This window comes from Diabrotica virgifera, chromosome 5, assembly GCF_917563875.1.
Source record: "Diabrotica virgifera virgifera chromosome 5, PGI_DIABVI_V3a".
Lineage (NCBI taxonomy): Eukaryota > Metazoa > Arthropoda > Insecta > Coleoptera > Chrysomelidae > Diabrotica > Diabrotica virgifera.
This window is the reverse complement of record NC_065447.1, coordinates 64,690,585-64,708,286: the sequence shown is the minus strand read 5'-3', so window position 1 is coordinate 64,708,286 and position 17,702 is coordinate 64,690,585. Positions and strand designations below refer to the sequence as shown.

At 34.9% G+C, this 17,702-nt stretch overlaps 2 protein-coding genes across 6 annotated transcripts in view; one reads left to right on the top strand and one right to left on the bottom strand.

The window, feature by feature from the left end:
* Positions 1-10,799, bottom strand: part of LOC114325165 (peroxidase) — a 221,520-nt gene extending 210,721 nt beyond the window's left edge. The window contains exon 1 of one of the 2 annotated variants that reach the window (XM_050650086.1): positions 10,622-10,799. The gene's annotated coding sequence lies outside the window, so the exon portion shown is untranslated. Of the gene's footprint in view, positions 1-10,520 lie in introns of both variants that reach the window. The other variant, XM_050650088.1, reaches the window with a different exon arrangement.
* LOC114325167 (3-phosphoinositide-dependent protein kinase 1) overlaps positions 1-17,702 on the top strand; it is a 145,751-nt gene that overhangs the window by 51,642 nt on the left and 76,407 nt on the right. The gene's annotated exons all lie outside the window — the stretch shown is intronic.

Sequence of the window (17,702 nt, the reverse complement as noted above, 5' to 3'; positions counted from 1 at the left end):
TAGATGGACAACTTACAGAACCTATAGATATAGGCAGCGGAATAAGACAGGGAGAATCATTGATTTCTATGCTCTTCAATTTAATCATGGATGAAATCATCAAAAACGTCAACAAAGGAAGAATATATATAGAATGGGAAACAAATAAGTAAAAATACTCTGCTAGGCAGACGACGCCATATTGATAGTCCAAGATGAAGATAGTATCCAAAGATCAGTCCACAGATTTAACATAATAGCAAAAGAATGCAATATAACAATTTCATCTCAAAAAACTAAAACAATATAAATCAGTAAAGAACCGATCAGATGTAAAATAGAAATTGATAGTATCAGCATTGTATCAATATATTGAACAGGTAGTGGAAGTAAAATACCTTGGAATTACATTATCGTTACGGAAACCTGGACAAAGAAGTGAGAAATCAGGTACAAAAAGCAAATAGACTGGCAGGATGCCTTAATAACACTGTCTGTAACGTTGTCGTTGTATTTGATGCTCTAGGCACAGTATAAAGAGGGACAGTAAAACCACTTCTATGTCGGCACTTTGATCTCAAGAAGTAATACCGGCAGTACGCAATTGATAGTTCACCAGTGGTGGATGCGGGGTTTCCCTGTTAAAACCCGTACGTTTCTATGCGACTAGCAATGCGAGAGTGGGGCAAAAGCGACTAAGAACATTGTGCGGTCGCCATACGCGACTACAGATACTTACTACTTCCAATTTTTCGAAGAGTGGTTCTACTGTCCCTCTTTATACTGTGCTCCAGGTAACAAAATACAGTCGAAGACAAAGGTTCGCTTTTTAAGACATTTTTATTTAAAATCAAAACATACAAAAGAGAAGATAATTAGCCTTAATTACTCGTTAATTTCGTTAATAAAATACATTTATAACCTACGTGTCGAACTTTCGGTTCTGGTCGATGTGACGATATTTGGTACATGAATGAATACTACCGACGAACGCGTGGATTAGGAATTACCTTTATTAATATGAAATGGGCTTATAAGGAGAGGACATCTCGCTCAACTCGCCAGGGGGAAAGACATGTAAGGATTTACGATCACCGCTTGTATAAGGATAGGTAAAAGGAAAACCGCCAAAATTCGTTCAGAGCACCAAAACGACTGGGGTTGCAGGATTGCGGAAAATGGTCGGGATATACTTAAACTCACCTCTTATACCTCGTTGTTATTTATTATTCTTCGATCAACGCTCCAAGAATAATAATCCAACTAGGCTTTTCGTTCCGTCTTTTATATCGTCCGAGACGGTATAAAATCACGCTTTGCTTAAACATTGGCGTACTCTAGACGATAAAATTATATTATCGTCACAACACGATATGGCGAAATCGACATAACACTGAGATGAAGTCAAGAATTTATAAAGTCAGTGTAAGCCAATAATGATATATGCATCAGAAACAAGACCCGATACAGCCACAATACAAATTCTACTAGAAACGGCAGAGATGAGAGTACTGAGAAGAATTACAGGAAATACACAGAGAGATCGAAAGAGGAGTGAAGACATTAGAAGAAAATGTAACGTATTGTATAAACGAATGGACACTAAATAGAAAAACAGACTGGAATAACCACTTAACCAGAATGGGGGAGACACGTGTGGTCAAAATAACAAGAGATAAATCACCAATCGGTAGAAGAAGTATCAGCCGATCGCGGAAAAGATGGAGTGACAACCTTCCATAGATGTATCAATCCGCCAATGAACAAGCAGAATTGCTTATAAAGAGGAAGAAGAAGAAGATATACAGAGTGGCCGGACGAAAACAAAACAGAGCAAGTTCACTTGTTGATCATTTTCAATAATACCAGCCAAGGCAGAATTAATCCCCTCTTCCAGAAACTGTAAATGCATTTCGACAGTCAAATTGCTAAGTAAAAAATGGTTCCACCAGTCGATCACCAAAAATTAATTTTACTTACACCGGGGCGTTACAACCGTTCGTGTATTTTAGCCGACTAGACAACATGCCTTCACTCTTCTCTGACTTGAGCAACCTCCATCCAGTTCTCCTCGCCCATAGCTTTCAGGTCTCCTGTTATATTATCTCGCCACCGGAGTCGAGAGCGTCCAGGTGGTCTTCTTCCAGTTAGGACTCCTTCCCATATCAGCCTTGCTGTTCTTTCGTCAGAATGTCTTCTGTGTCCTACCCATTTGAGTCTTCTGGACTTTATTTCTTTTGTTATGTTGGCGCCTAGGTATAGTTCTTCAAGCTCTTTGTTAGTTCTTATCCTATATTGTCCTGCTGCTTCATCAAGAACGGCATCTTCCTTAGGATTTCTCTTTCCCAAGCACGTAGTCTCTCTTCGTTTGCCTTTGTTATCATCCACGTTTCGCTGCCATACGTCACTACGGGTCGAATGATTGTTTTATATAGTTGTATCTTTGTATGTCTTATATTGTTTAAATTATATAAGGTTTTACAGGGCAGTGTTTTAAAGACATCTGTTGCCGGCTTGTATCCTATTGTTTATATCTTGTGATCCGTTATTGTCTTCAGTTATTGTTGTTCCAAGATACTAAATTCTCTAACTCGTTCAAAGTCAGAACATCACCTTCGAAGTTATCGATGGTGATGTTCTGACCGATTCTGTTTCTGTTTTGGTTATTACGGCTCATATACTGATGTGATCTTGATTATTGATATGAGATAATATTCTTATATGTCATTTAATTTAATCAATGCATTAATAATAATCTAATTAATTTACCAGATCACATATCAATATGTTTTCAATCTCAGGGCTTTTTATAAAATTAGTTACTTACTTACGTGGCTTCTAAGTATTTCTCAATGGTTCCTAATCGGGATAGGAAAGAAAAGAGTAAAACAATACACACATATGGGTTACAATTATAATCAAAATATTGTTTATTTTATTTAAATGGCAATCACTGCTTAATATTTGCTATATCTTATTATTCTTAAACATAACATTTGACGACATGGGAATCTTATTTCCTTTTGGTTTCCAATTGAAAGTTTTTATTAACATTTAACTATTATGATTTATTAGCAACAATTCTATTTAAGTTTGATGAAGCTTTTCTGATATTATTGATTATGTTCTTCAATTTTAAATGTGGTATTTAATACGAAAAACCCATACATTCATGTCCAAACAAATGAGACTGACCTTTTTCTGGTGAACTGAGAATGTCTTCACACAAGACCCGTTTCCTGCTATCCTTGGCTGCGATCAACACCTCGTCCTGGCTTCCAGTAATGTTCTCCTTTGAAAACTAGCTCGTATAGCTCCCGTTCCTGCTTCTGTCGTGATGCCGTGTTTCTACCTTTTTCGAAACTTCAATCAGCTACCGGGACACTCTTGGCTCAAGGAGGTTCTTTTACTCTCAACCTGGCCTACCTCTCGTTCCACGATAGATACTCCACACTCACGGAACTACACCGGCTTTCTCACTCTCCGTACACTACCGTCTACTACTGGACTTCACTTCTCGACAGCTCAAAACATTCTGATCTCTATTTGTCATTCATTCCCCTACTTTCTAAATATCCCTTCCAGATTCACAAATCAACCTTCCACCACCAACTCTCATTCTCAGTATTCCTCAAAACCAATTTTTAATCTTTCTAAATATGCTTAATGGATTTCAAAAGAAAAATAGTTAATTCCCATTCTAAAATTACTTTCTACTATTTACAAAATTTAATGATCTATTATCTACTTCAACTGAGTCTTATTTAGCATAAGCTAATGATCGAACCTTCCGCGAACAACGATAATGACCTATTATCGATTTCACTTGAGTTTTATTTAGCATAGGCTAATGATCGAACCTTCCGCGAACAACGATAATGGTACGCGCCATTCACTTTGTTTGTTCTAAGCGCATTGTCCCGAGTTTCGTTTAATCACTTCTTAAAATTAAATATAACAATTTCTTGTATACAGGTTGTTCTAAATTTATATGCCCGTGGTTGAGAAAATTGAAAATATTTTATATTAAATTGAATTCTGTTTATAATTATCAAAATTTAATTTTCATATCAAATAGAAATATAACAATACATATATTTCGTTTTATTTTCATTGATTAGGAGCCCCATCTTCTCTGCTTCCTTCTTAAACCTGACGAAACTCTCCTTCATCAATTATCTGGTTTCTCCTATTAGATCGATATCGTCTGAAAATGTCAACAGTAAATTTGGTACTTTTTGATTAAATACTGTAGTAGGTTTTTCGATTCTTGCACTTTTGATTATGTGCTCTAGAGCTAAGTTGAAGAGTTGTGGTGAAAGTGCAACTCCCTATTTTAGTCCATTGTTTATTTCAAATGTCTACCAATTACATACCAAATGTCTACCATTAATTACATAGGTACATTTAATTTTTACCATTACTGTGTATGCATCTCGTGGAAAATCCTGTGGTTTTAATCAGACCAATATCGGCAATTATAATGATTTACAGATCATTAAAGAAAAAGTGCATTCATCGAAGAAAAAATATTAAACGGAAACTGTTGATCGATCATTGCTCGCTCACTGATTATTTCACAAAACTGTATTTAAATCCCCATTTAAGTAGGTACAGGTGAAGTTCCTTCAGTAAGAATATTTTAACCACATGAAAATTGTTCTTCAAAATAGCTTGGACACTAGTTCAATTGATTCCTTATACAGCTTCTGCTTGCCTCGTACTCAACATGGAATCTACATGACCAATGGTCACTGACCATGTGATACCGCAACTTCACTAGATTCATGAACTACACCTGCTGTTCTGAACGGTTCTATGTAACTGCACTTATACCACTTTTCTACATTATTTAGCCAGGAAATGCGTCTTCTTTCAATAATCCTCTTTATACTTTGTCTTGTGTTATCATCTGCAATATCATCGGCTTCGCATCAAATCAAACTTACCAAATACTTTAAAGGCAAAATCTTTCGATTTATACATATTGCCGGTCCTGACATATGAAACCGGAACATGGACTTTTAACAACAACCTAGCTCACAAACTCCAAGTAACTCAAAGAGCTATGGAACGAAGAATGCTCAACTTAAGCTCAGCGGTCGGAAATACAATGAAGAAATAAGAACAACAAACAGATAATGAATGAATACACCTAAGGGGGGCTTATAGGCAGTGTTGCTAATCGGCGGATAATTATCCGATTTGCGTACCTTTTTGAGAGTTGTCGTATCTTCTTCGTATCTTTAAATAAATCGGATATTTGCGGATATTTTTCAGTGTATCTACCATCGACTAAAACTTTCTCATCCATATATTCCCAACACCAACAACACATTAATTTTGTTTGGTTCCACCCAAATTTTTATACTGGATGAATGTTAGTGACATCCGATACTTTTCATCTTTTGACAAAAGGGACATGTGCCAATTTTTTTGTTTTGAATTTAAATGCACAAGTGCGTCCACTTAAGGCATATTAATCCAATTCAAATTTCAAAAACCGTCTGCCGTCTGATGTTATTTATGAGTTTTTAGTTTTTAGCCTTTAAACTTATGAAAGCTAATTCACGCACGATTCAGTTTTATTTTCATTTTATGTAGTGCAGTGCAGTGTTTAAGTAAACGTCTGTTGAAATAAGTTTTGGTTTGTGAAAATACTTTTTTATAATGGATAAATGGTTAATAAAAAATGTTAAGGTGGGTAAAACTTTTTACCAACGTGTGGATATTGAAATATAATATTGAATTTGTTTTAGACCAAATCAAATAATGAAAAAAATATAATGCACTGCCTTAATTGTAGTTATATACATTGTAACATTGGAACAATTTTGAATAAAAATTCTAGGAGAGGTGGTCACGGATTTCCACCCATTCGACGTATCTTGCTGATATTGCTAAATCCTTATTGGTTAATTGATAATTATAAAATGTTTATTAAGAATAAAATTGTAAAATAAAACAGTTAATAATTTAATAAATAATAAATAATTTAATTTCTATTCGATAATTAAGACTAATATCACCTGTCTTACAGGTTATATATTTTTCTACACTTTAACCACAGACGTACACAGAATATATAACGGTACTCAGAATAAGGTAGTCATTTGTAGAATACCAAATGTAAAGTTGACGAAGTCTGATTTTGACGACAAGATATCATCCCTAAAATCTACTTTTGAAGAAAAGATCAAAGAAATGTAAAAGAAAATGGAGGAAACGGAAAAAGTAGACACAGGGATGGAACCCATCTTAACAGACATTAAAGATGATGAAACCAAATACAAATTGGAGCCACGGCCGATAGTTGAAGGGAGTGTAAGTCATGCTCGTGTTAAGGTGCCAAATTTCGACGGAAAGTCATCATGGAACAACTACATGAAACAGTTCGAATCGGCGGCCAGAGCGAATGGATGGTCCGAAAAAGAAAAGGCTGTAAACCTCACTATTGCTCTTCGAGGCGACGCTTTGGATGTCCTCCAGACCATAGCCGTAGAAGAGACAGATGACTTCGAACAGCTCAAAAAGAGACTGAATATGCGATACGGGCACGAACGTTTAGAGCATGTCTATCAGTCGCAATTTAAAAATCGAAGACAAAAGAAAGATAAAGCTCTTCAAGAATACGAGGTAGATATTGCCAGGTTAGTACGATATGCATATCCAACAGCTCCCGAAGACATGATGGAAAAATTGGCTGTTCAAACATTCATTGATGGCCTTCATGATCATGAAATGCAAAGAACACTGCGACTAGCTCGTCACAAGACGCTGGTCGATGTCTTGTCCGCCGCCCTCGAATACGAATCAAGCCAAGCCTCTGGTGGGTACAGTAAAGTTAGAACTGTGAAAGAGGAACAGGATAAGGACAAACTTAACCAGCTTGTTAATATGATGAAAGACATTGCATCCAAGAAAACGAAGACCATAATGTGCTGGAATTGTGGTGAAATGGGACACGTACGGAGTTCATGTAAGTACCCTAGGTACAATAGCAATCAAGAGACTCACCAGCAGGAAAACTAGAAGGGTCGGCCTTAGGGGGGCAGCTTCGACCCGCAACTTTTCCAAAGACCCTCTCATACTAATAGCTTCTTTGAAATGTCGTGAAGATAGTGTATATGTAGATGGAGAAATAAATGGTAAAAAGTATACATTGTTGGTGGATACCGGAGCAACCAGGACCATTATACGACCGTCAGTTATAAACAGTCGTAAGAAGCTCTTACCAACGCGGTTGCGACTGCGGACTGCCACAGGTGAAAATGCCAACATTCACGGAGAAATCCAGATACAATTAGGGATTGGAGCAGAAAAGTTCGTCCATAATGTCATAGTTGCAGACATCGAAGAAGATGTTATATTAGGAATGGACGTAATGAATTTGCATGGATTTCAATTGGATTTTAAGAGCAGGGTAATCAAAGTTGGCAACGAAGAGGTATTTCTTCATCCACATGATGACAGCACTGTGCTAGCAGCCATTAAAGAAGATACAGTTGTGCCTGCGAGGAGTGAAACGATCATCGTAGCGCGGCTACAGGGAATTCTAGAAGAAGAAACACATGTTATGATGGAGCCATGGAACCACGACGAGAAGGTTGGCCGAGGAATCAAAATTGGAAAGGAATTGGTTACTTCTTGTAAAGAAATTCCCGTGAGATTGATTAATGTCAATGACTACTCGGTGACCATCAAGAAGGAGACAAAAGTAGGAACTTATGTACCCGTGACGTCCGTAATCCGTCAGACGACATCAGATAATTCCAACGACAAGTTCGACCAAATGGTTGCAGTTGCAGGCCAATCTATAAATCAAGTGGAGAAAAGGAAATTAAGGGAATTTCTTCGGCAATATTGTGATATATCCGATCGGATATTCGTACCGAAATTAGGAAAGACAGGAAGAACGACAGTTGTCAAACATAAAATTGACACTGGTACCGCTAGGCCAATTCGTCAAACAGCTCGACGATTACCACAGGCGAAGAGACAGGAAGCTGAAAGGATTGTTCAAGAAATGAAGAAAGACATAGGATAGAACCTTCTACGAGCCCATGGGTCTCTCCGGTGGTCCTGGTCAAGAAGAAAGATGGAACTACGAGGTTCTATGTGGACTACCGTTTGTTGAATAATGTTACCAAGAAAGATAGTAAGATTATGATAAAAGGAAAATGCCAAAGACAGCAAAATGTAGCACGTATTTGTGATACTATAATGGAAATATCTTATACATTGAGGGGACCTGTAAACAAAGTTTATAAAATTTAAACAGAAGATTTAAACAGAAATCAAATAAACAACTAGGGGAACGAAACCAAAATGTGGAATAAACCAGATATATGATTCACAAGAAGATAATTTTAAAATACGAAATAAATGTTTAATAATAATAATATCAACCGTATTCCCTGAGAATATGCTTGAGGATGGCAACTACAAGCTATACTGGGACCGCACTGTGCTCACAGACCAAACAGTGACACATAATAGACCAGATCTCGTACTAGTTAATAAATTAACAAGACAAACAACACTAATTGATGTGGCGATACCTAACAACAATAATCTACGTAGTAAATTTACTGAAAAGATCGCCATGTACAGAAATCTGGAAATTCAAATACGAAGACAATGGAGAATGCAAAGTACCCAGACGATACCTATTATTATGTCTACTACTGGAGTCATTCCGAAGAACCTCCTCGAAAGCATAAAAAAGCTGGGTCTAAACGAACATCTTTATAAGACCATGCAGAAAGCTATACTACTCGCAACGGCCAGATGTGTACGAAAATTTATGGGAGATACACCTGCATACCAGTCTCCGATTTTCGACCCGTAAAACATGGAGTCCCACAAGGTTCGGTCTTGGGACCTCTTTTATTCATTATATATGTCAACGATTTGCCTCATTTCATATCTCCGTACAAATCAGTACAATTTGCGGATGATACGACATACATAATATCAGGTAATAAAAATGAGGATTTAAAAATGGCTTACGAGGAAGTCTCTGATAAATCTAGCACATGGTTTGCTGCGAACAAACTAAAACTCAATACTGAAAAAACGCAGGACTTGATTATATCTGCAAGTGGTTTACATGGCGATCCAGATGACAAAGACACTGCTAAACTATTAGGAATAACCATAGACAATCGATTGAACTGGTCGGCTCATATTTCACAAGTAAAGGCGAAGCTGTCTAGTTCATTGTTTCTTATTCGTCAACTAGCAAGGGTTGTCAACTTTGAGACATTGAAGGTGACATATTTTTCTTTATTTCACTCACACCTAAGCTATGGATTAATCTTATGGGGCAATTCAACAAATGCTCTTCAAATTTTCAGGATGCAAAAGAAAGCTATCCGGATTTTAGCAGGGGTTAGTTATCTGGAACATTGCCGACCTCTCTTCATCAAATTAAAAATTATGCCGCTACCTACTCTGTTGATATATCAAGTTCTGACTGAAATTCACAGAAAAAGGTCCCATTTACATTTAACAAAGCAGTCTGATGTTCACGTTCACAATACGCGATACTCTCACTATTTACGAACAAATCGCTCTAGATTGCGTCTTTCAGATAAAAATTGTCTTAATTATAACTACTACAATATTTTACCAAAAGATATTAAACAGCTAAGCTGTAACAGTTTCAAAAAAGTAATAAAAAGGTATCTGTTGAAACATTGCTTTTATTGCTCGGAAGAATATATGACTCATTGCAGAACATCTACTGAAATGCTTACCGTGACACAAAATATTTTTTGTTAATCTATATTCTTGTTTGTGATACATATTTATAAGTTGTGTTTTATATTTCTGTTTTATATACCTTGTGATTTTATATACCTTGTGATTTTATATACCTTGTAATTTTTATATTCCTTATTTTGACTTTGTAATTTTGACTTGCTACAAACAATTTTTTTTTTGTAAAGTAGTTAAATAAATCTATCTATCTATCTACCAAGTCACCTAGGGCTCGATAACACGAAAAAAGCCCCACCAGAGCTCAATCCTTTTGATACCGTAGGTATCTCGGATGAGTCAATTTTCCCCTTAGAGGGAGTGTGAGCCGTATGGCTATATCTGGATATCAACCGTATCAACAAATACGGAGACAATGGAGAATGCAAAGTACCCAGACAATACTGATTATTATGTTTACTACTGGAGTTTTTCCGAAGACCCTCCTCGAAAGCATAAAAAAGCTGGGTCTCAATGAACATCTTTATAAGACCATGCAGAAAGCTGTACTACTCGCGTCCGCGATGGCCAGAAGTGTACGAAATTTTTGGGAGATACACCTGCATACCAAGTCACCTAGGACTCGATAACATGGAAAGAGTCCCACCAGAGCTCAATCCTTTTGATACCGTAGGTATCTGGGATGAGTCAATTTTCCCCTTAGAGGGAATGTGAGCCGTACGGCTAAATCAACCGTAGTATACCTACTCAAAACAATAACTAATTACTTACTTTACGAAAATTGGAAGCACTGACTATTAAAAGTTAAATACACTTACGTAAAGGCAAAGTTTCAATCGTTTTCTTACAATCTTTCAGAGCACCATAAAATAAATTCTATCAGGTACATACATACCTACATCTTCTTGGTAATACTCACGTGTACAGTGCGTGGATTCAATAATAAAAAGGTACACAAGAGGCACAGCGGGATGCTTACACTTTCAATTGAAACTAGTAATATCTTAAACGTTAAACCAGACGAAACTAGTGGAAGGGATATCCAAGAGTAGGAGTCAACAAACGATTCTTAAATATTTTAAATTTTAAATAGACAAAACCAAAGAATTGCCTACTTTAATTTCTGTTAACAGTCCATTTACTGAAAGTTAATAGTTTTCCACATTTAAGTAAAAAAGCGAGAAAAAGCAGATATTTTACGATTTTTTCAATGTTCCGACACGAAATTTTGTCCGCAAACCTCATATTCGGATTCAGCAGCCCAAAAATACATATAGGTATAATGGAAGAAATCAGAACTACCCCAAAACTTTCCTAGTCAAAACACAATTTGAATTAATATATGAACAGAATATTGTGAAGTTATATTAACAATATAATGGGGCTTCCAGCAAATATTAATTGTGTTTAAGTATTTGCTATGTTATCTGTTATTATCTGTTGTGTTTATTAACTGTTTATGATTATTTAACATAAAATAGATTTAAAATAAACTATGCTCTGTTTTTAAACCAGGATTAGTAATTCAAATTTACCACGCCGTAATGCTTGTTTGTAAGGGCTCCAACCTCAGGCAAGTTTACTCCACTGTTATGAAATTTTGACACTATTACATTATGAAATTTTGACACTATTGGCATTTCATAGGTTAATTAAGTTGTGTGTGTGTGTGAGATCCTGGCATCAGACAAAATCTATTTGCCACAAAACATGTAAATTCTTAATTACATTAAATGATTTCATATTGTCTATTTCTAAACTATACCGCTATTTTTGAATTTCTGATAAAATTAATGATGGAATCTAGTACCGCTTTATCTGAGGAAGAAAGGAGAGCTGTAATATTTAGTGGCAATGGACACTCGTGATGAATTAGTTCTTGATACAGAATTGAAGAAGATTGAGAGTTCAGAGAACATTCTAGAAATATATTATTTAGATCACCAATGGATATATTGTCACAACTACAGACAGGGGAGTTAAGTATTCCAATTTTATATAAGTGAGATGGAAAGCGAGCATGGTTCAATTTTAAACGAGTCAATACTGACATGTGTGCTCTATTATAATTAAAGGTGAAATGAGGAAGGTTTTTTGGAAGTGTAGGGTGAATTCTGAAATAATGGTTTTTAGATTTACTTGCAATTCTTTTGTAATCAGTTTCCCATTTCCTTCTGATATTAGGTTTGAGAGCATTATTCAAATCTTTTAAATTAAATACTTTGTCAATATGGTGGCAACTGTGACTACTTTTTGCGGCTATATCCGCAATTTCATTACCTTCGACTCCGCAATGTCCTTTCGTCCAAATAAACGAAACAGTTACATTATTTTGTTTAAGATCCATAATTAATTTTTTAATGTTCAAAATTAAGGCATTTCGGAATTGGTTTATTGGGTGACCGCTAATAGCTTGTAATGCTGATTTTGAGTCTGAAATTATTGCCACATTCGTGCATGTTTGAGTTGCACACCATTTTAGTGCCTTTTCAATAGCAAAGGACTCGGCGGTAAAAATAGAACAATAATTTGAGATTCTGTACTTTTCAGTATGATTTATGTTTGAAACAAAAAATGCCGAACCTGTATTTAGCTCCGTTTTTGACCCATCTGTATATATTTTAGTTAAGTTCGACCCGAGACCATTCACAATGGATTTTATCATGGCTTGGTTTAAGATATTACAATCTGAATACCGAGGGAATATGGTGATAGGTTTGTCAATTATAGAATCGAAACTGTGTGCATACCTTAAAACGATAAAAACTGATAGACACGCCGTAAAGCTATTCTCTCGTCTCGAAGAGTGAAGCCAACATAAAACGATTCACACAGCTGTGCGTGACGTCAGTTTACGGCAGAAAACGTTAGAGATTATTAGAAGTGTTTATAGGCGTTGTGAATTAAAATAAAGTATATTTTCTACATCCAGTAATAAATCAAAATATGTAATATTTGACCCTCCACATATGTTAAAACTTATTCGAAATACTTTAGGTTATTTAGGTCAACATTAAGACTTCTTTTACGTTTATTTCATTGTAAGTAAACTGAAATTGTAAATTATTGTAATAACTATTGATTTGAATAAACGTATATTACGTATATTACAAAAAAATTTTTTGACGGGAATAATAAAGCAATTAAATGGAAATATTTGGAAAAATTAGTAGACATTCAAGAAAAGGAAGGCCTTCATCTTGCAACTAGGATAACACGAAGGCATTTAAATTGGTATAAGGAAAAAATGAAGGTGAAATTAGCTGCCCAAACGTTCAGCCAAAAAGTTGCTAAGGCAATACATTATTTGAGAAATAAAAGCTCAAAAGAATTTGTACATAGCGAAGCTACTGAAAATTTCATTGAACAAATTAATGATATTTTTGATATTTTAAATAGCCGAAATTTATTGGCAAAACACCTAAAATCCAGTTTACGGCAGCACAATAAACAAGCGATTTTTCAAAAAATTGAAGAATCTATAAAATATCTTAGATCACTTAAATGTTCCAAGAGTGGTGAACCACTATAATATCCAAGCCAAAGAAAAACGGGTTTTATTGGTATGATCATTAGTTTAAAGTCACTAATGGGAATTTGGAAAAATTACTTGGAGGATATGGATGGAGGTCTGAAGTTCTTTCGGTCTATAAACTTTCTCAAGATCACTTAGAAGTTTTATTTTAGTTCTATTAGGTGTCATGGAGGTTACAACAACATCCCAATGGCAAAACAATTTAAAGCTGCATATAAAAGACTCTTAATGCACACAAGTGTTACATGATCTACCCAGGTTAATTGTATAGAACAGACACCTTCCATAATTTTAGCAATGAGCACAACAAATACTGTGAAAATGAAAACAGATGATCATCAACTCATTGACAACTTTATAACTGATGAAAATAATAGGGAAACAATAACTAGTAACCATGATTATACTGTAAATACTTTAAGTTTTTCAAAAACATTGTCATCTTATGTTTGTGATGTTTTTGACTATATCGCTGGGTTTGTAGTTAAGAAAGTTAAGAAAACATTTAAATTGTGACATATGTTTGTCTGCAATCGAATGTGATAATTTACAATCTCCATTCATAAGACACAAAAATTATAGCATATCAAAAAAAATTTAATTCAACCTTCTAAAGACGTCATTCATATTTGCAAAATTGCTGAAAGCGAAATTAGATTTATGTACAATTCAAAAAAATTGAACGATTCTAAATTAATGAGAAGATATGTACATACAAAGAACATATATCTTTGATCATGATTTTGAAACAAACCTTTTGTTTAATCTAATAAAGATAATTTGTTTCCTTTATTGCAACATCAGATTGTACCACGAACGTGAAAAACTAAATAATGTAATAAGAGTTAGAAGTAAGTTCACAAAAGCTATTTTGTTTTGTGGTCAATAAATTAATAGATTTCCTACATATTTTTTCACCTAACCTGAAACTTCCACCCAAAAGAAAATTACTCTCCTTCAAATTTATTTTTGATTATCAAACAAGAAGAGATATACCAACGATATAATATGTACCTACTATTAAATAAAACATTTATTTTTACAAAATATTGAAGTTATATTAAAATTAATCTAAAATTGGGTAATTTTATTAGTGCTTTGCTAAGAATCCAAACGAGTTCTTGCCGTATTGTGACGTCACTTTCGCGGAAGGTGTTTGCTTCAACGGTTCGGTACAAGGCGTGTCTATCAGCTTTTATGGTCTAAGGTGCATACAATGGTATTTTATTAAGTTTAACAATATCATTTTGAAATAAGTTTGTATCAGTAAATGCATCTGCCAAAGGAGGAGAGTTTTTCTTTTTCCAATAATGATTTGTCAAATTGTCAATTACAAGAAAGTTAATTTTTGCGATCAAATCACTGTTGTAACATCTATATTTTAATAGGCTTTTATTTGCTAAAAACTGTCTTCGAAAACTAAGAGGAAGTTCTTGAGACTCTGCCAGAATGGCATGATTTGGTGAAGATGCCATGGCTCCCAAACATATTTTCAGAGCTCTATATTGTATTCGATCAAGAGTAATAGTTGGTTCGTATTGGAGGTAGAACCATAGAGAGTACACCCATAATCCAAAATCGGGCGAATATAAGACTTGTAGAACATTAAGGAAATTTGTTGATCCGCGCCCCAGCTCTGTTTGGAGAGGAAGCGCAGAAGATTAATTCCCTTTTCACATCTTTGTTTGGCATACTTAATGTAACTGGTCCATAGAAGTTTACTATCTATAATTATACCTAAATATTTATATTCTTTTACGATAGGAATAGTGTATTTACCTATAGAGAAATTATCGACTAACTGATATCTGTGCCTTGTGAAACACATCACAGCTGTCTTTTCTGGTGAAACACTAAAACCCATATCGTCGAACCAGTTTTGTAACCTGTCAAAAGTACGTCTTAAGTCTATCATGCAGCGATCGTAGGTATTATGGGTGACATAAATGCATAAATCGTCCGCGTATTGAATAATTTGTATGTCATCGCTCATCAAATCATGCAAGTCTGCAGTGTATAAGTTAAACAAAAGGGGACTTAAAATAGAGCCTTGTCGAAGCCCGTTGTAAAGTACTCTTGGACCATGTAAAATGTTATGACTATCTTGCAAAAATATTTTTCTATTAGCAAACAAATTTAAAATATTTATAGAGACTCTTTTATTGATACCAAACGTTACCATTTTTGAATATAATATTTCCAAATCTACCACATCATAAGTCCCTTTAAGGTCCACAAAAAGACACAACATGTAATTATTTTTTGATAGACACAATTGAGCATCTGTAACTAAATGGGAGATTGCATCAATTGTACCTATACCTCTACGAAATCCATACTGATTTTTTGGTAAAATTGATCTGTTTTCGACAAAATGTTCGAGTCTAAATTTTATAAGCCTTTCGAAAGTTTTTGTAATACACGATAACAATGAAATAGGTCGGTAGGACGAAGGTAAGTCAGGTGGTTTCTTAGGTTTCGCTAGAAGACACACAATTATATTTTTAAGACTATCTGAATACTTTTGTTTCACCCACCAATCATTAAAAATTTCTAATAGAAAAAGTTTACCACTTTCAGGCAATTTATTTATTATCGTATAAGTGAACCCGTCAAGTCCAGGTGCAGTATTTTTTGATTTTTTTAAGGCTAATTCTAATTCCGAAAAGCTAAAATTTTTTGAAAGGGTGTCTGAGTCTTGATGGAAGTGAAATTGATTAATGTTGTCGTTAAAAATTGGACCTGCAGCAGATGAAGGAGCCAATGTATCAAGAACTTTTTGAATAAGGCTTTCGTCTAATTGTGGTTTTCTTTTTTGATGGTGTTTATTGCAAATAGATCTTACAGTGTTCCATATCTCAGTCAGAGGAGTGTTTTTATTTAGTTTATTCAAAAACATTTTCCAACTGTTTTTTTGTTTAAAGGCGGCTGCACAATTGACCGGGAACGGGAACGAGAACGGAAACGGGAACGAGAACGGAAACTGAAAGCATTAGTAGATTCACAATTAAATGGTTAACAGCTGTTTTGTGTCATTGTCACTTGTGCTGTTAATTACTTTTCTTCTCAAAATAAATTTTGTGGAACGATCTTTTTCTAATTTTATTAAAAGAAAATGTCTGTTAACTCTAAAAATATGGATTTATTTGATGACGAGATTTTAATATTTTCGTTTTTTATGATCTTGGACCTAATTTACACAATATGTGTTCAATCACAAAGGTTTGTCAGCATAAAGACAAAAACCATATCATTCGAATATTTATATTATTATTATGTATCTAATTACCATATAAGTACGTACTATGATCTACATCAATCATCATACGGATAAGGACATTATTTTTCCAATAAATAAATCAATCGTTCGTCATTTATTTTAATGCAAAATGTATAAAAATTGTCAGTAAAACTTGGTCACACACTTCTAACAAATTTTTATTGGGCATTTGACAGTATTTTTAATACTGCCTTCTGATTGGTTCCGGGATACAACGGGAACGAGAAAGTTAAAACATGGTCAACTTTCCCGTTCCCGTTACCGGACAGCTTCTCGTTCTCGGTTATTGTGCATCTACAACATTAATTTACGTAGAGGTTAACTTTTTTCCCGTTCCCGTTTCCGTTCTCGTTCCCGTTCCCGGGCAATTGTGCAGCCGCCTTAAGTTTAAACGTACGTTTGACATTAGCAGAAATGTTTTGATATTGTAGATAATTGATAAAATTACCTTGTTTTTTAAACTCGCTGAGAGCTTCTTTTCGTTTTTTAACAATCGCAGAACATTCCTCATCCCACCAATAAGGTCTTGGTACAGAAGGTGTGAAAGATTTCTTAATAGGCATAGATTTCGATGCTGCGATTGTGATTGCATTGAGGAAAAATTCGATTTTGTCTACAGAATTTGAATTCCTATCTAAATTATTGAGCTCACTAATTTCTAATTCAAAAATATTTCCAAAAACAGACCAGTCAGCACGAGAGTCATTCCATTTTGTTGATGGGTTAATGACAAAGGAGGAGGGATTGATTTGAATTTCTATATTGATTGGGTAGTGATCTGAACCTAATGAATCTGAATCTACTGACCAAGCTATACGGTCGGCTAAGAAGGGAGATGTTAGAGTTAAGTCAACGGCTGAATGATTACTAGTTGGGGATATTCTTGTTGGTGTTCCGTCATTTAATGTAATTATTTCACAATAATCCATGGCCTCCACTAATATTCTACCATTTCTGTCGTCTGCAATTGGCCCCCACATGCCGTGGTGAGCATTAAAATCTCCCAGAAAAATAGTTTTTGCAATATTTAACTGAAGGAATAGGTTGATCCAGTCATTTATTTCTATTCTAACATCTGATGATCTATAGATTGATACTAATGAGAGATTAATTTTGTTCAAAAAACTGCGCATGCTTCTATACTGTCATCGAAATTATTATTAATTTCGGATTCTTGGTAATCTA